Here is a 25,033-nt window from a genome sequence, read left to right as displayed (position 1 = left end):
AGAGTTGTTGGTATTGGTTCAGCAGGCTTTTCTCAGGTTTTATGCTCCATCGTGGGTACCAATCTACGCTTCGCCCTGGGAGCTATACAAGCTTTTGACCACCAGTAACTTCAGGTATACTATCTTCTTGACTTCTGGGGGCTAGGCTGTTTTCAGTTAGTCCGAATATAACCGTCCCAAAGATATTGGTGCGACCAACCAGGTGATCCGGATAGCTGAGTGGTTAGAGCACAAGGCTATCGTACGGAAGGCCGCGGTTCAAATCTCACTGGTGGTAGTGGGATTTGTATTGTGATTTGATGTCGGATACCAGTCAACTCAGCTGTGAATGAGTACCTGAGTCAAATCAGGGTAATAATCTCGGGCGAGCGCAATGCTGACCACATTGCCTCCTACAGTATACTGTAGCGTACCGTTATGGTCTTGAATGAAGTGCTCCAACACACTTCAAGGCCCTGATCCAATATGGATTGTTGCGCCAACGATTATTATTATTAACCAGGTGATCAGTCAGGTCAATTTGCAAATCTCAATCTTCTTCATCTTTTGCCGACATGCCTATTTCAATCTTAAATACATAGTTCAGAATCTTATTCTTCAGAGAAGCCGAGATATCGGTAAATGCGACCATCGTGTTTTCGGAAAGATTTGCGATTGGTCTGTTCTACTTTTAGAGATATTTTTTGAGAACTTGGATTCTATTATGAGACCAGTTTATTCGTACTGGATGCCGCTCACTTTTCAACGTAAAATGTGGTATATGCACTCAGCTGGACTGCTTAATCAGATTTAGTTGCCAAAACCAAACCGAAAGTTTGGTTTGATTTTCATGAAGTTCAGATTCTCACGAACCAAAATTTAGCATTGTAAAACAAAGTAAGGTGTTTTAAAACTATTTTGAAGTTGCTAAATCTTTGGTTGATACACATCAAAAGAGAATGTTCCGTTATTATATATTGAAATTTTTAAATTTGCAAGGTTGAAAAATTTGTTAAAATCGATTAACACTTCGTCGTTAGCTAATCTTAAATAGCCCCTAAAATTAAATTAATAATTTAATGTTGACAATATTTCATCATCCCTAAGGCATGCATCAAAAATAAGACATTTCCAATGTCTCAAGATGATTCCGCATTTTGCAAAAAACCGCCAATGCACAATGTCCCAAATAAAATGTCTTATTGTTTGCAAACAGACAAAACATAATTAAATAATAGCTCCTAAAAATAACATCTTTTTCTCCTGCTAATTCACACCTCTTCTGCTACTACAATGAGGCTATTAAGTCAATTTTTTGCATGAAAATGCAAAAGACAAAAACCATCTGAGAACGAATTACGCAACGTGAGCATCGTACCTACATTCTGTAAATTTACGACAATCAATCATCTCCATCATGAATGGATGGATCCAAGCCAATGCAGAGAAAAACAAACAGAAACCCACAAAAAATTCGCAGTATCGCAAAAAGAAGGTGATAGTACACGCAAGCCCCAGAAACAATCATGCTTGCAAATAACAACAATAACGTCGATTCACCATCATCGCCAGCAGTAATCCACCGCTGCAAGCCAGCACTCCAGTACACCGGGCCGTCCAGCTAAATAAATCGACAGCAAATCTCAATTTTTCATGAATGAATAAAAGTAAGACCAAACGGGTGCCGCTAATCAAGCTACAGGTGGAAATCGAAAACAAATAAAATTTCACGTGAAAATGATTGTTTGGCTTCGGCACACGCGATAATCATCAAATCAACCAACGACAGCCGCAATGACAACAATGACAATGTCTGGTTACGGTGGTGAATGGGCGCCCACACGTAAATTGATATAATTAGCATGAGAGGTCTTTTTTGCCTGGATGTGCTCATGGTGGCATAACTAAATGGTGATTTTATTAAATAATTATGCCAGAGAAAAGAGACAAATTAGGTACGGGTTTGATGATAGGGAAAAAATTAGCTGTGGTTTGTCTGACATGTGGGCATAAATTATGTAGGTATGTGCCACGCTCCCAGCAGATTTGTAGGATGCATTTTCAAAACAAGGAAGCAAATGCAGTGGAGATTGTTAGTTATGTTATAATATGTTATGTTTGTGGGTAATTCACTTCCGAGTGTGTCAACGCAATGTTCACAGAATTCTATTCAAATGGATGAATTATCCATATATAATCCGACTATTGATTTATACCAATTCTTGGGAACCTGTGAAATTGGAAACAGAAGCACTAAAACCGAAAACGGAGTAATTGAAACTTCATTATTTTTCATAATTCATAAATCGGGTTGCTGGCTTAAGTCTTTCGTTTTTTAATTTTTACCCAATGAAGATTGATCGTCTATGATAAGCTAATAGTAACGGCGTGATACATATCACTCAGTTGTCGTCTCCGTAAAGGTCCGTATTTCATTTGTCTTCACAACTTTTATAAGGAATATCTTATCAAGGCTAAGATGAAGGAATTTGTTCGATGAAAGTTAGTATCTATCATGAACGTTATTAAATACTTAAGATTAGTGACAGTACCCTAATCTAATTATTGCTAAGGAGTGAAGCCAGCCAATCTTATAAGAGAATTGTGAGTGGCGTTTAATGCTGGGCGAAGGAATGAACAGGAGGTATATTCGTTTGATTCCTCATGATGAAAGCCAACCAATTATTGTGCGAATATTATACTAAGGTAAAAAAATATCGTTTGGAATAGAAATCATTTCCTTCGTGTTACAGCAATCTACAAGCGGAAAAATCGAGTTTTGATGATTAAAGGATAGCTATCCCTCAATAATTTAACGCGTTGACCTACACATTATAAACGCATTAAAATTAGCGTTATTCGATATATAGTTTGGCGCGTTTACTCCCAAAACCGTTTATTGAAAAGAAATAGTTGCCCTTCTTTTGGAACGCAACGACTGCAGTTGATAATAATATATCGTCAATCTTAATTGTTAGAAAACTATGGAAGAATCTGCTCAAGTAAACCCACTAGTAGAATATTATCAACTTTTAGAAATTGGCTGAAAACCCCTATATCAGTTCATTTTAGGAGTACTGAATTTTGCACCATTTGCATTAGTGTCAGAGTTATAACCGCTCAAACTTATCATTTTCCTTCAAACATCTCATTCCAAGTTCGTGGCTAAACCTCTGAATGGAACACTTTTTTTTCTTCATTCGTAGTCCCCCAGGATTCTATAATCTCCATTCTTTAATGGTGGTCCCTCCTCATTTACTTGTCCGTGTTTTCTCTACGCAGATTTGAAAACATTTTCTTTTGTCACCTGGAGAACTTAATCGACTGTAATTAAGCCTCGGCACTCTGATTCGTTGGTTTACACAGAATAAGCTTTTTTTCTTAAGACTCCTTTCCCGACACCTGTTTACTTGGATGATTAGCCTCTTCAAGCTACTTCCTTTAATAAGAATTTTCGCGTAACATTTGATAAGTAGCTCCGATTTCCCTACGTCGGCATCCTCAGCCAAGCTTACTGAACGTTTGGCTTCATTCTTTGCTTCTTTTATCAGTTGAAGGATATTTATTCATCCGTCATTCATACCTTGATCATATTTTTAGACATTCCTAAACATGACGTCTCTTCAGATTGATTAATCGCAGAACAATCGTTTAATAAATTACTCTATAATCAAAAAAAGAACCCTTGATCAACATCATCACTTTTTCCTAAGGCGTTAAAAGTCCTTCTCTCCTTCTAGATGTAACCCAGGTCCTTTTTGTCAATAGCATATACTTTTCGAATCGAAAGACGCCATCGGATTTCATTTTGCTGTATCGGCGTATCACTCAATCCGGGTGTATGTGATTGTTCAGGAATCTGTTTGAGGCATTTTAAAATCCGAACACTAATGCCTCTTTCACTATTATTCCCTTTTTCCATTAGATCCATGGGGGTTTCTGCCTTTCCAATATCATCCCAGCTTAGAGCTTATTGCAAAATTACACGAAAGGCATTGAACCGGAAATTGATCCCAATGAAATAAAAGAGGATCTTACTGAAATCAGTCAGTGTCATAATAAATCGAAACAGAATACCACAACCTTTATTCAAAGTGGAGTTGAATCTAGAGGCTCGCAAAAATCCTGCATGGGAGAATTTAGCCGCACTAGATCATATTGTACACTTTCTAGTGTGTGCCCAAAAAATGCAGTAACGGTGGACACAACATCATCATCATCATCATCAACGGCGCAACAACCGGTATCCGGTCTAGGCCTGCTTTAATAAGGAACTCCAGACATCCTAGCTTTGCGCCGACGTCTACCAATTCGATATCCCTAAAAGCTGCCTGGCGTCCTGACCTACGCCATCGCTCAATCTTAGGCAGGGTCTGCCTCGTCTTCTTTTTCTACCATAGATATTGTCCTTATAGACTTCCCGGGTGGGATCATCTTCATCCATACGGATTAAGTGACCCGCCCACCGTAACCTATTGAACCGGATTTTATCCACAACCGGGCGGTCATGGTATTTCATAGATTTCGTCATTGTGTAGGCTACGGAATCGTCCATCCTCATGTAGGGGGCCAAAAATTCTTCGGAGGATTCTTCTCTCGAACGCGGCCAAGAGGTAGCAATTTTTCTTGCTAAGAACCCAAGTTTCCGAGGAATACATGAGGACTGGCAAGATCATAGTCTTGTACCGTAAGAGCTTTGACCCTATGGTGAGACGTTTTGAGCGGAAGAGTCTTTGTAAGCTGAAATAGGCTCTGTTGGCTGACAACAACCGTGCGCGGATTTCATCATCGTAGTTGTTATCGGTTGTGATTTTCGACCCTAGATAGGAGAAATTGTCAACGGTCTCAAAGTTGTATTCTCCTATCCTTATTCTTCTTCGTGTTTGACCAGTGCGGTTTCATGTTGTTGGTTGATTCGTCGTCGGATGGACACAAGATACTGCTAATTATAGATGATACGAAGTGTATAAAGCTCTGAAGCAAAACACGCTACCTATTCGAAGATGGGAGCAGCAACAAATGAGCTCCGTGGCTAGATCACAAAATCTCTCTAGCTCGGTTAACTTACCAGCCCCATCTATTCCTCCTGGTGTGCACTTTGCTGATAGCCAAGGCCAAAATGAAGCTGTCGCTGACAGTTCACGGGAAGAGCTATCTTCGATTATTGCTGTACTGTCAAACCAATTCACTATCAGCACCATGATCCAGTAGCTAATAAAAAACCACAATAAGGTGTCGCAGATTATTTTAAATAAAAAATAACTACCTCCAAAATTGCTCGTTGGAATGCAAACGGCCTAAGCCAACACAGAGCTGTTGAAAACTCATGTCTCAATGTCATTGCTAATATTGGAAATTCGCTTCACAGAAAAAAAAAGAAGTTCAATGATCCCGCGTATATTTTTTATGATGCCAAAGACCCTGGAGAGAAAACCAAAGGTCGGTCAGCGATTTTGGTTAAACCCTAGCTCCAACACTATCCACTGGCATAACCAATAGTGATCCTATTCAAGCAACCTCATTATGCCTGCATGTGTGGTCAAAAGAATTTGGCATATCATCGGTTTGTTGCCGCCCGCGACGTAAAATAACTCTGGAGAAGTTTACTTAGTTTTTTAAGACTATTGGGAACAAATTGATCACCTTTGGTGATTTCAACGCAAGGCATACCAACTGGGGTTCAAGATTAGTCTCTCCTAAAAATAAGGAACTCAGCAGGTCAGTCTACTTACTCATCATCATCTACGGCGCAATAACCGGTATCCGGTCTAAGCCTGCCTTAAAAAGGAACTCCAGACATCCTGGTTACAGGATCAAGTCAGTCTACTTACTCATCATCATCAACAGCGCAATAACCGGTATCCGGTCTAAGCCTGCCTTAAAAAGGAACTCCAGACATCCTGGTTTTGCCTCGAGGTCCACCAATTCGATATCCTAAAAGCTGTCTGGCGTCCTGGCTTACGCCATCGCTCCATCTTGGGCAGGGTCTGCCTCGTCTTCTTTTTCTACCATAGATATTGCACTTATAGACTTTCCTGGCTAGATCATCCTCATCCATACGGATTAAGTGACCCGCCCACCGTAACCTATTGAACCGGATTTTATCCACAACCTGACGGTCATGGTATCGCTCATAGATTTCGTCGTTATGTAGGCTACGGAATCGTCCATCCTCATGAAGGGAGCTAAAAATTCTTCGGAGGATTCTTCTCTCGAACGCCACCAAGAGTTCGCAATTCTTCTTGCTAAGAACCCATGTCTCCGAGGAATACATGAGGACTGGCAAGATCATTGTCTTGTACAGTAAGAGCTTTGACCCTATGGTGAGACGTTTCAAGCGGAACAGTTTTTGTAAGCTAAAAGAGGCTCTATTGACTGCCAACAATCGCTTGCTCGATCTGAATGAACGCAGTTTGTAAGTTTCGGGCCGTTCTTCCCATGATGTCGATATGGTCAGCGTAGGTCAATAGTTGGGCGGAATTAAAAAGGATGGTGCCTCTCGCATTTACATCACGGATCACTTTTTCCAGAGCCAAGTTAAAGAGGACATATGATAGGGCATCCCCTTGTCTTAAACCGTTGTCGATGGTGGATGGTCTCGAGAGTGATCCTGCTGCTTTTATCTGGCCTCGCACATTGGTCAGGGTCAGCCTAGTCAGTCTTATCAATTTTGTCGTGATAACGAATTCTTTTATGACCGTATACAGTTTTACCCTGGCTATGCTAACATAGGCGGCTATAAAGTCGATGAACAGATGATGCAACTGGTGTCCATATTTCAACAGTTTTTCCATCGTTTACCGCACAGAGAAAATCTGATCTGTTGCTGATTTGCCTGGAGTGAAGTCTCTTTGGTATGGGCAAATGATGTTCTGGGCGTATGGGGCTATTCCACCTAGCAGGATAGCGGAAAATATCTTATAGATGGTACTCAGCAACGTGATACATCTATAATTGCTGCACTGTATAATATCTCGCTTTTTATGTATGGGACAGATAATGCCAGGTCTCCCTTGTTATTGCCTCTTTTGCATAGTTAATTCCTTTTTCTTATTAGTCTGGTAATGTTGGCCAGAAGTTGGTATTGGTGTCTTTTTTTAATTGGAATTTCTATTGTGTTGGTTGTTTTCGCTGTTATTATTTTGGACGTTAAGTTTTTGAGGGATGCCTCTAGATGTTTTTCAGTTGTTATTTTTGAGATTGGGAGTAGTTATTTAAAGAGTAGAAAGAATCCAGTAACTACAAATTTGGCCAAAGGGAGGCCACACACAAAAGACAATACGGACGATTATCGAATACGGGAAGGATTAAACTAAATTTTTCAGAAGGTATATATTATACACAACGAATACTACGATGGTGAACTGCTATCTCCAAACTGCTAGCTTAGGAGCAGCAACAGAAGCGTGCTCTCCTATGCATGTTCGCTTGGAGGACATGGATCATAGTATTTGACTTCTTACTTTTTGCAGTTCCTTTTTGAAGACCTGGCACCGCCCGGAACTGGGAAGCCAGATTGTTTTTCTGCAAACCTCGATCCTTTCAAATAACACGCAAGCGTTTGCTTTTTACTTGTAACGCAGCCTTACTGTTTGCAAATCCCTGCCATGCCCCGTGCAAATGATCCAATCCACCTTTATTTCGCCGCAATGAAGAAATTAGCTCGCTGTCTCATGTTCTCATGGACGGTGACATTGGCTTTTAAGTTGCTCATGCAATAGCGTTATTTTTTCCTCATATAGTCTTTCTTCAGGTATTTCACTGGTGTATAATTATTTCCAGGAGTGCCTCCATTATGCCATTTTTGACATTCATAGAGATGTTTCGCTGGACGACGCTTACATTTACCGCAAGACCAGTACATATTTCTTGAGTAACCTTCTTTTATTTAGCCTAGTCTTTCGGATGAGGTTCACTCTCTCCGGAAAGATGACTTGCGTTTTCACCAGATTTGAGAATTTGTCATTCCTTTTTCCCGACAGTGCCAGGCAGCTTGGAGCTTGTCACCTTTTCTCGTGGCCTTTTCTCCGACAACGATAACGTCTGAATCTTTTGGCCGTCAGAATTATTACCCTGTGAATGAATGAATGTGCGATGGCCTTAAATGATTCCAGTGATCATCTAGACGACTAGGGAGGTCATGCGTGCGTTTACAGGAATCCTTATGGGAGTCTGTCTTCAGAACGGGGATATGTCACTATTCAGAAGTTCATCTCATCAGAGACTGGTCTGCTAACTTAATTGTATCATACCTTTTAATGAACTTGTAGCCTTACACAGGATTATTATCGAAGGGGAGGCAACTATAACATTAACCTGAAACGGCTTTCACGAGATATCGTATCGGTGTAGTAAGATAACAGAATGCTACAGCTGTCAGCTCATGTACAAATTATGCTATGTCAGGACGTCGTCATCATAGTCGCATTAGTTGACTACCAGACTGTCTGGAGGTTACCGGTGCTACCAAGTGGGAGGTGGGAGTCGAAGTGGTTCGGAATTAATTAAGGGTCATTGCCATCCAGCAATTTTGCCCGAACCCATTCAGGCCGATACCTGCTATGAATAAACCAATGAATAGACCATTTTCTCAGAAGCCTTTACGCCTTTAAGCGTTTTAAATATAGGCAATTGCTAATTGACAAAGTGTATTGACATAAATCTGGTTATTGATTCTCTTCACGGTTTTCTCTGGCAATTTCAAACACAGTCGTTTCAAGGAACCTACACAAAAGCAAGAATAGGTTTTAACTTCAACACCATATAATTAAATGGATGCTATTGCTTCACATCCTTCAATATTTCAAAAAGATATTTTGATGCATAAGTAGCTTAATTATCAGAGGCTAATATAAACCATGAGACAAAGCAATTTTTTCCACAATGAGACGTTAAATTGTTTTGAAGGGTCCTTAACAAAATCAACAAATAACGAAAAAGGTGATACTCATGGTGGCAAAGTGCAGACTTATAAGTGCAGCTATTATAGATACCAGTAGTAAGTAATCTAGACAACAAAAAATTTGGAAAATGAACTGCCAATCTGAAGCTGTTTTTGAATTTATTGCAGCTACTACGCGCTTAACCTAAGTGCCATCACCAATAACAAATGACTAGCTTAACTAAACCATCGCGTTTTAAACCACCATAATAAGTGCCTAATATCAACCTCAACGTTTTGACAGATGGCCCTTAAGCCCAACACATAAACTATGCAAATCCCCTAATTGAAATATAATTATGGATTATAACCCAAAACGTAAATTATTCAGTTAACCATATAAAAGCCAACTGGACCAGATGATTCACGGGTTACAGACAACAATTTTAAGTTTGGAACGTTTACCTCTTTGACGAGCCCAGGTAGGCGTTACTAGTAAATAGACCGCATCGAAAATGGACTCTAAACATCTCACTCTTCACCGTCAAACTGAGACGCGCTGATATTGCAGCCTCTTAAAAAATATTTACATACGATAAACGGTTGCAAACAACCGGCTGACAGCTAAAAATTGATATATCTGGCATCCACTCGAAAGTAAGGAACTGGTTTCTTTGCTACCTTCTCTGACCTTCACATTATATTTCCCAAGACCTCGGACCAGTTAATTGACACTTCAATAATATCTTCTTTAATCACGACACCATCATGTTTATAAGCCCAGAGCGAGAGATATTGCATCGCTGCCTGAACCTTTAGTACTTCCAGTAACCAAGATATTTAGGTACGAGTACATTCAGCCAGTCATGGCAGCGGCGGAGATAGTGAACTGTATAGGAAGCTATTACAACTTTATCCAATCCATCTTTACATAATAATCTCAATAGGCAATCGAGATGCTGTAACATCTTTGCGCCGCTCTTGCATTTCTGCTTTGGGTGGAACTTCTTGGAAAGGTCTTCCAATGGTCTACCTTCGAAACCTAAATTCCGAACTAAAAATTCGAGAAAAAAGACTGACCCAATTTAAAATGTGACTTTTACTTTCTGCAGGCGTTCAGCATGAAATGTTTATTTTGGTGGAAAAGATGGAACCCACCAGCGACTCAGGTGAAAAAATTGTAACCGCATTTCGAACGTTAATGAGATATGATTGCGATCGGCGGAAATTGCTGCTGGTGATGCTAATCTTCTCATTGTATAACACTAACCCTGTCCGTTTGATAGATGCGTCTTAAAAAAGATTTCTACGATATATGGAGTCAGATATTTTGCAATTACTCATGTTTCTTATCTAACAAATCCTAAATAAATTTGAAATTGGTGAAATTTGGCATTCATTATAGGCTCTTAAGAGATTTATCAGATAAATTAGTTGGAAGATTTATAATCCTAGTAGCAAATTATAAATCAAAGGTTAATGAATGACTTGATTGCTCAGTGATAATATAAGTTCCGTCAGACAATAATAAGGGGTGTAGACAAATTTTGTTAAAGGTTCTATAATTTCAAAAAGTAGTTGAAGGGTGGTAGGATTGAGGTAAAATCAAAGTGACATTCACAGACATTCAATGTCAGCGTGTCTACCGGCCTCCAATGCACCAGGGTGTCTAGATCGGATTAGAAGGAACCACAACCCCCCGGCAATAGATCAGCAGCAAGCGTCTAAGCACAGTAAACACAGCCAAGGGAGGAAAGAAGGAAGTTCATTAATAAAAAATAGGAATAGTAGGGGATCTAGTGTAGAGCCTTGGGGGGCACTCGGGATGAATGACCATGAAAAGTAACTCTATGAGAACGATTTGAAGTGAAGTAGAGAGAGTTTGGAGAGGACTATATAATAGTGTATGGAATCAAAGGCTTTAGAGTTAGTTATTGGTGTAAATAACGTGTACCTCGTGCTGTGAATTAAGACATTTAGTAATGAAGTTGGTAAAACCAAGAACTTTTGAAGCAGAGGATCGGTATTTCACATATCCATACTGCTCTTTCGTTATGGGAAGACCGATGTGCGCGAGCAACCAATCGTCCTAGTATGTCTAGATAGTCTTGGAACAAGAGATTTGCGGAGTATGCCCTATGACAATGTTGATAACCCCGTATCGTTTTGAGACTATGATAAATATGCAGAAATGAAAAGAACGGTTTCATTTTTGCGTGATACTTGGGCGACGTCAGCCGAAAAATATATTCCTAAAGTTGCAAGAGAAGTGAAAATAATAAATGTTTATTATTTGGAATTCGTTTGAACTCGATGTGCGACTGTATTTGGAAAAAGTCACCCTCACGTTAGGAATACTGCGCAGAACTTGTACCGAAATTAATGTGCATTAAAACACCTGACTTTGGTGAAAAAAATGTTGGCGGTATCCAAAAGATCAAACCAATATTCCCGACCCTAGCTAGGACAAAGGCATGTGACAAGGAGATAGTTCAGCTGAGCTGCATTTGTTGGTACTGGCAAGACCTCTACAGTTACTTTTCAGCTTTTTGGGAAATCCTTTTCTCGTGGATGACGGTAATTTAGCTGGTGATTTCAGTCATCCAAGACATGCATATATTTCAATGGTACCCAAAGTAGAGCCCTACAAGTATTAAATTTCAGAATAGCGAATCTGTCGAGGATACCCATTCCCACTCAATTTTTTGTGAGATTTTTATGACCAGTTCTCGGAACAATGTTCTCGGTTAAACTCGACTTCATATGAAAGCTTCGCTTACAGGTCTTGTCCTTGACAGCAAGTGTTCTTTTACGGATTCCATTGCCACCATTTCCAGCCCACATAGCATACTACCATACCATACTATTTTGGTCTGTCACGAAGCTTAGGTTGTAAAGTACTCAAACTGACAGATTTGTAGAAGTCTTTAGAAATGCTAGTCTTAGCTGGTAAACACTAAAAACTTTTTTATGGCAGAGCTTCGTGGAAGTGTCCTTCCTGGCATATGAACACCAATCATATGTTCCTTGAATCTGAAATAACTTGAAGTTTTTTGATTCTTTTGCCGGGGTTAACTGGTTTAGGCCTCTAAAGGAGCTATGGGGACATGCGCTGTGCGTTCTACGTTGAAAAAGATGTAATACTCTTGACCTGTTTCATATTACATTTTATAAGAAACCACAAAAAGAGTCATTCCTTCTTACTTTTGATGCACTAGATACTGTCTGGACGTCCTTTAATAGGCAGAACTGACGAAAACCTTGGAATTTGCGAGACAATGGACGTTCAGTTTAGCGAATTTTAAGGAATAGCAAATGTTGGTAATTGATGGAAATTCATTTTTTTGGAATATGAGGGATACTAAGTCCACATCTACTTGATGTTGGACTGGACCAGTTCGAACTCATTTCTTTAAGAAAATTTTTTAAGCTCGTTTTAAACTTCCCCGTTCCGCCTAGTTTGTTTCCTCTCAAAGACACTCCCAGTCAACCAGTATTTTGTAAATCCTTTGGATTCACTTGAAGTATTTGCTTCCTTAAAATTTTCGAGTTCCTGCATATATAGTATAGTAAGTCCAATGCATTTAAATTTGAGCTACGCAGTTTCCTTCGTGGTATTCCAGGTACCCGTCTTCATTTATTGTAATCTCAATGGATATAAGAAGTGGCTAGAGTGCGCATGCAGACTAGAGTTTGCGTTCATTGGTCGTGATGACGCGTGAGATCTAAGAGCCACATAAAAGGGATTGAGTACCTGCACTTTGCAGTTCACATAAAATGGTGCCACTTCCAAATAATTTTTAATCATTTTCTTAGAGACACCTTTTGCTGCTAAGAAATGGTAAATTTCAAACAAGAGTGACTACGTTATGCAAGGTACCGTACCAGTTTCAAAATTTTGGGGGTTAGTATACTCTTGTTCTAATTTCTTTTGTTTAGCTTTTGTCTCTCGAAATCTGTTGATCTAGATCGAATTCCCCACCTCTACCGTCATCTGAGCTATCAAAAAATCTATCGACGATGTTCATTCCAATCTAAACTAGGGCAACTAGACTCGGACATAGAGGGTAAAGATGCTGGATAGCAACGATCCTCGTTTATTTTCGAATCAAACGAGCGACGATGACGACCCGACGTTATACTGGCTTATGCTTTGGCAGACGGTTGGTTGCGTTTGAGGTGACAGGGTGTGGCATTCTACTGCCATAATACATCAGAGTCACATCTTGTGGAAACGGCTCTCACACCAATGCTACAGGTGCATATAAAGTATAAAGTTATGGCCCCACAACAACAGCACTATCAATTTCGATGGTAACATTTTTAAGAAGGGGCGGCAATACACAACGTTCAATCCATCTTGCAATTAAAATGGGGGATCCTACTATAAATTTCTTAATTTCTTTCAAAGAAGCCCACGGTTCCAGAGAGATAGGGGAGTGAGTGAAGGAGTTACACCGGACAAGGTAATACTTCTGGTGGCCAAAAAGGTGACACGCCATCAAGGTTTAGGTAGGAAAAAGGGCTACTAGAAAAGCCGACAAGCTCCGAGCATGTAAACACTCTCTTGTCGCGAAAAAAAGATTTATGAATTTAACAACCAGGGGGAAGATGCAAGACAACCCAGACATACCGGAGTGGATGAGCGTTATTCAAAAAACAGGGGCAGGGGAATAAAGGATACTTAAAAAGTGGCTGGCGCTATTATGGAAAATTAGGGCTGCTTCCATCTTCCAGCGAAATATATCTACGAATATGAAAAATGGCGGATTGTCGAAACGCCTCCAAGGCTTCAGAAAAGGAATTGAAGAAAAAACACTAGCGAAGTGTCTTCAATGATTTTGCAAAGAGAATTCCGCTAGGTGATAACTAAACGGGCCAAGCAGGCAAAAAAGGCGAAAATACAGTAGAAGTTCTTCGAAAAATCTGCAACGTCAAAGGAGAAGATGTTGGGTTAGATATCAAATCTGTCCGACAGACTCGATCCGGTTGTATACTTGTCGAACTTGGGTCGTAGTCTGACAAGAAGAGCACTCTAGTCACGAAAGCATTGGTTTACAGCCTCGAAACCAAGTGCACACTTGAAATAAGGGATCTAGACTGTCTCGCGAATGAATAAGAGGTCGAAGGAGCGACAAAAAGGGACTTTCCACATATGAGTAACCTCAAGGTAGGAGTTATGTCTGTCGACCCCAGAGACCAAGAATTAACCTTCTTCACCGTCTCTGACAGGAGTCCCCACTTTAGGTGGTGTCCCTACACAAGAAGTTAGTTTGGCATCTAAATTTTTTTTCGAAATTTTTAAAAGGAGTCAGCTAGTCAGACACAAAGAAGAGTAAAGTATTTCTAAACATAGGAAATATCCTCAACAAGTTGCAAACAGGAATCTCGGTGCTTCGGGTATGAAAGGTTTTGTGGATTTGAAATGTGTTACACAATAATTCCATTTGAATGTAGTTAGTCCATGATAAATTTATGTATAAACGAAAGTGTCAGACAACTCAATTTGAGGGGAAATATATAATTGAAGCTTTCAGAAAATTCATTTTTTAATCGATATCATCCTACCTGAAGATATTTCCCCAAAGTTTCAAAGCGAAATTTGAAAAATTGTAAAAGTTACAACACTACAAACACCACATTTCAACCATATTTTTTAACCTTATCTCCCATACTTTGCAACTGGTGGCAAATCTGAGACTTGTTTGTTAAGGTGCTAGCCAAAATCTCCCGTTTGATACTTGCTATGCTCCTATATTAAAAAAAAATTGGACTCTTCTCCTGTTTGGAAACCTTCCTCAAACAGAAAGTCATGACCTCCACATCCATATGCCAAACGAATTTCACCTATGCAGCCGTTTCCGAGACAAGTTTTAGTGTTAGCGAGACAGGCAGACAGAGAGATAAACACACAGTAAACCGATTTTGACAAGGTTTTGCTTTTGCATAAAACGTAAAAACGAATACAAAAATCAAACCGAAAATGTAATCTTCTGCTTCAGATTTCAAAATTGCTAAACTTCAGATTTTAAGAGAAAGATTTCTTTGCCAACTTACTGTTATTCTCTAAATTATCAAATTATCTTTAGAAGAAAACAATAAAATGAACTTTCTATAAAAAATCCTTCACATTTAACTAGAACTCTTTTTCATTCAAACCTTCTAAATTTAAAATTTATGTCCAGTGGCCATATAAAAATCTTAATTTTAAAACAAGTCGGGAAACCGGAAGTTGGTGCGTAGGATATAAGTGCATATTACAGACATAGATATTTTTTTTTACGGGTCGAGGTGGAAATCTTAAAAACACGCTGATGCGTCAGGTTGCAGCAGTGTGTGGGATTCTCAGCCATTAAAACCCCCATTTCTCCGCCCATATCCTCGCGGGGCCACCGTGAAGTATTACTTCGCAAGGAGGGCATTCTGTTTATCGAATCTCAGTTTGCTGGGGACCTCAGCATCTCCTCCACGAAATTATAGGGTCCGATAACTGCATTGAGGGCATCGTTAAACCTCCTTCTTCTTTCATTCACAAATCTCGGACAGTGGAACATAACATGCTCCGGGTCCTCGGGTGTAGTGGCGCATTCGAGACAGCCTGGAGACTCATCCAATCCGAAGCGATTCAAGTATTTCTTGTATCCACCATGTCCCGTAAGGAACTGCGTTAGGTGGTAATTTGATTCTCCATGCTTGTGTTCGATCTATCTCCCAATATACGGGATCAGTGTATGGGACCAGCGGCCTTTTTCAGAATTACCCCACCGTTGCTGCCATCTCCTGTGCAGCTGACTTTTAGGAAGCCCGCGGTCACCTCGGCCGGATTCACCCTCCTTCTCCGGAAGAAAGAGTGTGCCTCATTCGCCAGGAAATCCAAGGGAATCATTCCCGCGATGACACACACTGCCCCACCTGATACCGTTTTATATGCACTGAACACCCTCAGCGCGATTGGCCGGGTTGCCGACCTTACCCTTCTCTGGTTCGCTGTGTTATCCAGTGCGCAAACCCAGACAGGAGCCGCGTATAGCAGGATGAATTTCACCCCCCCCCCCCTGCGATAAGCAGCCGGCGACTAAATTTTGGCCTTCCAATATTTGGCATCATCCTTGGTGCTTGTTCGCGAGCATAGTCCAAGTGCCTCTTGAAGCTCAACTTGGCATCGATCATTACCCCCAGGTATCTAATGATCGATTTTGAAACAACTTCGTGATTACCAACGCGGATTATGACAGGGTTGTTTTTCCTGCGATTGGTAATAAGGACCGCCTCCGTCTTATCTTCCGCAAGGTCCAATTTCACCATTTGGAGCCATACTTTGATAGTATGAATGGTTTCACTTGTTCACGGTTCCACGCCCTGCTGGTCTTTCACAACTACTACTACTGCCAAGTTGTTTGCAAAACCAATCATTGTTGCCTCCCTTGGCACGGGAAGGCGAGCGCTCCTCAGTACTGGGCCTTGGGGAATGCCTGCTGTCACAATATATTCTTTCGTCTCTCCGAAGTCTCTCCGAAAGGTAACTTTCGATTATCCGACCTAAGTAACCAGGGACACCCCTCATTGTGAATCTTTTTTAGTTGGTTAGGTTACGAGAACAGGACCTGACGCACTTTTTGGGTGTCATATTTTGAGCCCTCACTCCCCTACCGTTGACTCGATCGAAAATATGGGACTAGTTACGAAAAGTACCAATTAAGTGTTTTCATTTGATACCCCACATGGCCATATTCTGTAAAAAACATTAGCTCGGGTTGGGTTGTTTCCGAAAATGAGTCCTGTCTCACTTTAGGTGTGCAGATTTTGACTCCACACTTTACAATTCATGTCAAAACTGATTTTAGATTCGAAAAGTACTAATCAATACCTTTCATTTGATACCACACGACTATATTCGGTGCATGTATGGACACCCTCTCTTAAAGTCATTGTAGAAAGATGTCACTAACTACATTCGTGGATGTCTGCAATTCCAATCCTCTCAACTTTCGTGTCAATCGGTACAGTGGCTTAATTCTGTTCAGCTGATTGTTCTTAGTATTCTACAAATCAATAGTTCCCGTGCGAACCATGTTTATGTATTTTCGTTAGTAATTTCTTATTTTGATTCTGGATTATAAACAATAAATGCACGCGATTTCTGGACATTTTACATTACATCTCCATTTTAATATTTAGCAAGATAAAATTATGATCATAGCTCAGACCATAGCGGCCGGTATACAGAATCAGACAACCTTTGAAGTTTTCGTTGCAGATTACTACAAAAGAATAACCCATCTTGTTTTAGAAGAGTCCACTTTGACCGTAAAAACAATTACAAACGTTGATGACCGTTCGTTAATTACTTTGCTTTTTTTCAACACCCCAGTAATAACATATTAAAAAATTTTTATTGCCAAAAAATTCAAAAAGCAGTTTGAAATATCGAGCGTCACATAAACAGCAATTGAACTGAAACTAAGGAATAATTTCATTTTCTGGAAAATAAAAAAAAAATCAAGTTGCCAATCTATCCTAATTATTTCACAGATAGTTAACAAAAGTTTGCTGTATTGGTCTTTGCGCCAAATTATATTTTTCACACTCTCTACAAAATTTTTCGTTAGAAAGATTTCATATTATTTTTCTACTGATTTTCTCGAAATTACTACTAAACTTAAATTTAAGATGTGATTATTCTTTTGAAAGTAACAAAAACATTTTATATACATCTGTATCTTTTTATTTTTTGTCTAAGACGTATCATCCTACCAATGTCTAATGTGTCCAAAACGTCAACATCCAAATTAAACCTAAACAAAAAAGTGTTAAATGAGACCAGACAATAATTTTTTATGAACATCTCTAATATTTATCACTACAATTCCTTTCAGGTTAAAACTGCTAATATGTACTTTCTAATTGCACGGAATCTCTAAAACTAATCAAACACCTCAAAGACCTGCGATTATCAATTTCTGAAGTAATTAATCACTTTGATTGCTACCAAGACCTTAAATTATTGCACATCTCATCCTTTCATGTTTTCCTCACAAACTCATTGTGCTATAATAATCGATTCGAATTTAACAACTTTCCTTTGATTTTTTTTCTTCATTATCTCCTTTTCTTTATTCTTTCAGGTAAATAGAGTTTTTATATCCAATTTGCGGACTATTTGCATTGGCCACTGGCAAAGTGTGTAAGGTTCAGCAGCTTAACAACTTGAACAAATCCAGTAGCAAATATAACAATTGTAAGTACATTTTTCAATAAATCATTCGCGCTCCATTCTTCGATGTTTCCTGAAGAAGATAATTATCTAATAAAAGTGAGAAGTGGATGTTTGTCTGGAATTAAAATTGATGAAAGCTTAAACATGATGGATACGTTTTCTAGAAGACAATACCGTGCAATTTTCAAACTTTAATCATGTTTCGGAACTTTCCATGCTTTATTTTCATATCTGATTTTTAGTGGAGAAAAGGAATTGAAGATATGAAATGAAATTTGCGGTAATCGATGAGCGCAATATTACTTAATTTTATCTTGAGATTTGTCGAACAGACTCAAATGTTTTGTTACAGAGTATAAAACTATCTAAGCTACGACATAGAGCCATTGGGATATTTTTTCGGATTGCTTTCGATAGAAAAGTCAAGAGAATACATTAATGTGATTAAATGAAAGAAAGATGAAATTAGATATTCTCCTCAATTCATTTCCCAGAGCAGATGCTGATACAATTTTTTAAGACTTCCTCCTTAGAAGTTGAAGCCATACGCATACTAGAAGAGGAAGTCGCCAAACCGAATTTGCTTCAGAAGATCTTTCGATCGTTGAACTAAACATTTCAGTTGATCAAATCCGATGTAACAAATGAAAAAAAAAATCAAAACCGTTTCGATGATGACAAACCACGCCTCAGGCTCGAAGATGAGCAATTACTATTCTGTTAAGGGGAAGTTATACCGCGTCCTTAAAAAACTATTGTGTCCCTACTACTGATTATAGCGTAGCTATTAATTATAGCATCCCAAGCAAGCTTATAACCGTTAGGAATTTTAATATATTCCCTACTTTCAAATCTTAGAACGTGTATAGAGCTTTCATCACACTCCGCACAGAACCTGCAGGCAATGTCCGTAGATATCTCCAGCTTCCTTAGGTGATAATTTAGCCGGCAGTGACCAGTGAGAATTCCCAATATGATTCGGTGTTCTTCTTGATGAGGTCCTTTGGGCGATTGGATTCGTATCCCCTAATAAGCACCCTGGACTGCTCCAGACCATTCAATATAGTTCCCTCAACCGTTCATCTTCTAGGCTTGGATGGACGACAACTTGCATTCTACATTGCAAGCTGGCTTGACCCGCGACTATCCGCCTATGACCATTCTCTTATTAAGTATTCTCGTTCTGAGATATCCACGAAACTCCAACAGCTGTTACTCTATCACAAGGTCCCGCTCCTATCGGTACCGGGTCCTTGTCGTCGGCAAGCACTTTTCTGTTGTGTTCTGGCTACAACGTCATCCTATCATTTGTTGTTATCACTATCTGCCGTAAGGCTGGTGTAGCAATCTTTAATGCGTATCTGGTTTACCCTATTACTACCAGATGTGCATATAGGTGGCTGAGACTTCTCGTATGGGAGCAGCTGCCATTCTCATTTGCATATAGTATGAGCGTCCAATATGGAGGTGCAGCTACATTTCACTTAAGGCAGCTCGATGTCCTCCGACCTCTTAATTCAAGATCAAACAGAGGTAAGAAAGAAAGAAGATAAGGAGTAGCGTGAGAGTGTGAAATGAGAATGCTCCTGATGGAGCTAGACCTTCCCTGATGTACTTTGTACTCCAAAGTCAGTGAGAGGCTGGTCGTTCCAAGTTGGCATCTTTGTATTCGTCGGATGACAAATACCGATCTATCAGATCAGAAACAAAGGTGAGAAGAAGAGGAGTAGTATGAAAAAATGAAATGAGAATGCTCCTGATTGAGCGAGACTTTCCCTGATGTGCTTTATACTTTAAGGCCAGTGAGGGGCTGGTCACTCCAAATGGGCATCCTTGTATTCGTCGGATCAACCAGGAACTACCTACAAGGCAAACCTTTGGCTGGATGACGAATACCGATCTCTCAGTGACACAGTCATGGGGGAACTCTGAGTTGCCATTTTGAGTGTGGTTCAGCTCACCACAAGTCAAACAATCCAGGTTGCAAACCAGTATACCTATGCAGCCTGAAGACATCCCTAAATTGCTTGGGATGTACATTCTGTTCGTTAGCCTAAAAATATTCTAATATACCTAACATGAATTCTTATTGTGGGGTAAGACTTTTCCGATTCTACAGTAGGGTCCTGGCGCGTGTAAAGACGCCTCTGCTCCCTTTTTGACTAGTTCGTATGCTGCCTCATTGCCTTCCAACCTAACATGGCGTGGAACCCAGAGTATCCAGACCTTGTTGAGCGAGTCGAGCGTATTCAATGTTTAAATGTATTCTCATACCAGCTTAGAGCTTCACCTGGCTGGACCTAAGTACCTTGATCACCACTTGGCTGTCCGCCAGAATAGCAATGTTTTGCCCCCTGTAGCTCCTTTGGAGATTAAAGGAGGCACATCTGTATGTAGCGTATATTTCCGCCTGGAATATGCTAGTTTGCCTACCCATGGCTCCAAGTAAATTTTCCTTGGATCAATTACCCCGGCATTTGCTCCCTCTGCTGAGAGGGATCCGTCAGTGTACCAAGTACACTGTGCATGTTACACGTTTAAGCCGTATATCACAGCTACGCTTTCTCAGTTCACCTTGTTACTCCAACGTGTTTCAAACTTCTTATCGAATTGAAAATTTGTTGTCAAGTTATCCTTTCGTATCAATAATTCGGGGTATCGTCAAGAAAGAATATAATTCTTCCCCGCCTCACTGATACTTCCGGTCATTCCGAAGATTGCTCTCTTTGCCTGCATGTGTATGTGCAGATGGGGAGGGGTTAATCCCAGAAGGACCTGCAGAGTTACCGCTGGGCATGTCCTAATTGCCCCGCTGATACACACGCAAGCCATTCTTTGGCCCTGGCTTGCGGCTGAGCTCAATTCCTTTTATCCAGATTACCTTCCCATAGGTAATCATAGGCCTTACTATTGCAGTGTGTATCCAAAGTAGTATCTTCGGTGGGCAACTACTTTTTTCCTGCGATAGGTCTTGGGGGCTACCGACATGCGTGAATTTTTGGTCTAGCGTAATTCCCAAATATTTGACCTCTGTTTCTCGTTTGGAGATGTCAGGTGATCAAGCTTGAGTTTCCTAGTGAATGATACTGTGGCGGTTTTGGCTGGGTTGATACGGAGTCCGACCTTCCTGCACAGATATATCCCAAGACTATGCTCCTCCACCGACATGGCGCTTTCCTGCTCGTCGGTGTCCATCCTAAGCCCTAGAAGATCTAGGTCTAGGTCGTCCAGCTTCTGCTCTTCACTGGGCAGCAGCTCTATTTCCCTGACTAATCCAGTCCTTTCCGCCTCTATGGCTTCCGAGACTTTTTCGGGAACCTCCGTACGATTTTCACCCGGTGTCTCCTCCGAAGTATCTTTCCTCGACTTGTCGTTGTTTAACCATTATAAAACATTCGGGATAATTTTGCCGCTCTACCATTCTTTTCGTGAATCATCTCATGTCTGTTGCCACTCACTATAAGGCTTAGTCCGTGCTAATTGCCAACAATCGATATGGGATTCCCTGACTGTATATGCTACGTCATACAGGCATGGAGCTTAGTCTGCCAAACTGTCAATGAAGACCGTGCCAACGACTACACATGCTGCTCCTTTTATTATCATTCGGTGCCCACGCAATCTTCTCAATGGGTTCAGTGTCTAATGCTAAAGCCTTGAGATAAGGAGCCGGCGGTTTTCCTTTGGGTCATCTATATTTGGCAACAGTGGACAAGGAAAAGTGCTCGCTCGAAATGCTTAGTTGTTGGATTACCAACATCTCTCTTGAAGTATAGTTTTTGACCAATCATGACTCCAAGATATTTATGTGCTGGTTGCGAACATATGGTTTATGAATGGTGATCCTCAGGAAAATTTATTTTCGTGGTCAATTGCAGAATCGGCAATAATGGATTTTTGGCGATTCTAACAAACACAAAATTAAATAAAAGCCAAATCGAGCATAGGGAAAGTGGACTGTCTTAGTTCCTATGCTAAACACGTCAGTTCATTAGTTGGCTCCAAGCCGATTCTGACCGTCTTTAGGATAGAGTTCTGCTGGTTTCTTGCCGGACACTTGGAAAGGCGTAGCAACTCCAGTTGGCCCTGAGCCGAGGGTAGCTGCTGCGCTCTCGTGTGCTTATCAGCGGGGGATTCTAGGGGATTGCATAGTTTGATTTTGGCAGCTTGTTCCAATCTATATGTAACTAAAGGTTATGATTGTATTAAGTACAAAAAGATTAATAAAGAACTATCTTCTAGATAATATCCCTCTTTTAGTTTGGTGTAGGAGCAGTAACAGTAGACAAATGAAACTGGGGGCTACCCGTAGGTTCCAAGGTATATACTGGCGGTACTAAACGTTAAAAATGTATTGTGACACAAAAGTCACGATCTGTGAAGTCATAGTCGGTCATTTCTTTAAGAATTTGCCGTTCACTGGAACCCCGCAGATTGTACGTTATATTTGAGGTCCATCGTTCAAATCGTGGTATAACAACAATACGCACCAGGTTTTCGATTCTGTCTAATTTGGCGAAATGATAATAGTTGGGGCAAGAATCCATATTTGATCAGGGCTTTGAATGTGTATTAGAGCACTAAATTCAAGATCGCAACGGTGCACTACAGTACACCGTAAGAAGTGGTGCACTACAATACGCTGTATCTGCCAATATATTGTGCCTAGACTCCGAAATACCCTCCATACGCATATCTGTTCAAATGGAGTGTTTGCAAAACAAAACCTTATTAAAATCGGTTCAATGTCTGTCTGTCTGTCCGTCTGCCTGTCTGCCTGTCTGTCTGTCACATGCATTTTCCTCAGAAACGGCTAAACCGATTGACACGAAATTTGGTGAGAAGGTGGTAACTGTGAACGCCCAGACATGCTGGGAGTGATACCCTTCTATGTTGAGATTTAGGGGATGGGATAAAAGGGGGTGTAAAAATTTTTTCCCCACATATAGTCATGTGGGGTACCAAATGAAAGGTTTCGATTAGTACTTTGCGACACCGATCTGAGTTTTGAGATTTATTAGAAAGGCGGGGAGTAGGAGGAGTGGAAAGTGATGATTTATTTAACGGACCTATTCTCAGAAACTACCCAACCGAAAAATCCGAAAAAAATCATGAAGCTGCTTCTATATGTTACAAAAGTTACAGTAGCTCAAAATTGTCTTTACCGTGTAAATTTACAACTCAAAGTACTAAATCTGACATGCTGAATGCACATACGTAACGGGCTGCGTACAAATGGAATAGTTCAATACTCAAATATACTCACAGAAGAAGCAAACAAAACCTTTCGTACCTGAAGCGCCTAGCTTCCGGTTTCCCGACTTGTTAGTAATTGACTCGTTCATCCTAGACTCATGAAATTTCGTTTCGTTTCTGTGCAATTTCAAGACGTTGAATGTCAGTATCACGCGAAAGTGAATCCTCGACCAAAAGGCCGACCGAAACGACGGTGGCTTGATACGCTAGATGGGGATTTAAAAGCCTCGTGATTGCATCTAGATCAGACATTTGATAGGGACAAATAGCGAAACTGGTCACGACGAGCCGACCCCGCTTGTGAACGGGACAAAAGTTAAAGACAAAGAAGAAGTGGTATTAATGAGACAAATGTCCACTCAAATGTTTATAAAAGAAATACACAAAACCTTTCATACCTGAAGCGTCGTGTTTGATGTAATAGCGACAATCCAATTGGATTAGGGCCTTGAAGTGTGTTAGAGCTCTTCCTACTCGATTTTCCCAATATTATACTTTACTAAAATTTAGATACCATCATTACGATCACAAAGTGTTAGTGCGGCCTATTCGCATAGTTCTTTCAAAATTCAAAAAAAAGAAAAGTCATACCTAGAAAATATAATATTACAAGGAATAATATTACATGCATGCGTATATAATGTTTGCGTATAAAACACAAATTTAAAGATTTTTCAAGAATCACATTGTAGGTGTCCCTGGATATTTGGTCCAGAATTACTTCTTGCTGAAAACTCTCTGATGTGGGATGGATGAGTGGCCCAAAGAGTACATCGTCAAAGCGGGGGTATCACCGGGCTAAATGTTGGGTCCCTTGCTGTGGAATGTCATGCAGAAGAGACTCTTCTTCTTCCTGTCTAAGGAGACGGTACGATTGTTGGCTTTGCAGTTAATCTGGTTGTAGTTGTTGCACTCCTGGGAGTCTAAGCGATCGAGGCAGTAAGAGTGGTATATTCCTGACTAGAGACTGACTCTGGCGGATGAGAAAGCGGAAGCGGTCTTAATAAGAAACCGTAGAAAGAAGAACACGATGAAAGTGGAAGTCGGTGGACATACGCTCGTCTTGATGTAGGCTATCGAATAACTGAGGGTGATGACTGATGCCAAATTGAGTTTTAGAGAGCACCTACATTATGTATGTCAACAGATAACTAGTGCCATCGCGGCACTTGCACTCTGCACTCTGCTTTACGCGCTGACAACGCAGAGGAGGAGTTTACGAACACTCGTTGGAGGCGTAAGCTCATTCGGATCTTCAGGACAGCATTGAGCGCAAATATGGGAGACCAACTACCATATTACCCAGTTCTTCAAGCGACATGGTGTTTGGTACGGGGACCATCTGTATCGCTTAGGTTTGGAAGATTTGCCGAATTGCCCTGGAAGTGGTGGCACAGCGGAGGATGCAGAGCATGTGATGTTTCACTGCCCAAGGTTTGCCAGGGAGAGAAAGAATTTGATCGACGCGGTGAGAGTAAGTATGAGCTCTGAGAATGTATTTCCTGAGATCGAAGGAGAACGGACTTACACAAAGGCCTTCGCAGTCGTAAAAATACGGAACATGAAGTAATACTTAAATGGTAATCCCGCGGGACTGGGGTGGTTTATAATGGGTGTGAATCCCGCACTATCCCCGCTGTTTCAGAGTCTGAACTGAACTTTTCGTCCCCATTAAATCAAAAAAGTCCTTCTGTGGATTT

The 25,033-nt window shown here is 40.5% G+C and overlaps 1 protein-coding gene across 2 annotated transcripts in view; it reads left to right on the top strand.

Annotated features, from left to right (window-relative positions):
* LOC119659189 (mucin-5AC) overlaps nt 1–25,033 on the top strand; it is a 257,852-nt gene that overhangs the window by 120,728 nt on the left and 112,091 nt on the right. Inside the window, exon 1 of one of the 2 annotated variants that reach the window (XM_038067150.1) lies at nt 17,992–18,098. The exons of the other annotated variant lie outside the window; for it this stretch is intronic. The gene's annotated coding sequence lies outside the window, so the exon portion shown is untranslated. Of the gene's footprint in view, nt 1–17,991; nt 18,099–25,033 lie in introns of those variants that run through there. 2 annotated transcript variants of the gene reach the window in all.

Source organism: Hermetia illucens, chromosome 6, assembly GCF_905115235.1.
Source record: "Hermetia illucens chromosome 6, iHerIll2.2.curated.20191125, whole genome shotgun sequence".
NCBI classification, from domain to species: Eukaryota; Metazoa; Arthropoda; class Insecta; order Diptera; family Stratiomyidae; genus Hermetia; species Hermetia illucens.
The sequence above is the reverse complement of the archived record's forward strand: the minus strand, read 5'-3'. Positions and strand labels throughout refer to the sequence as shown.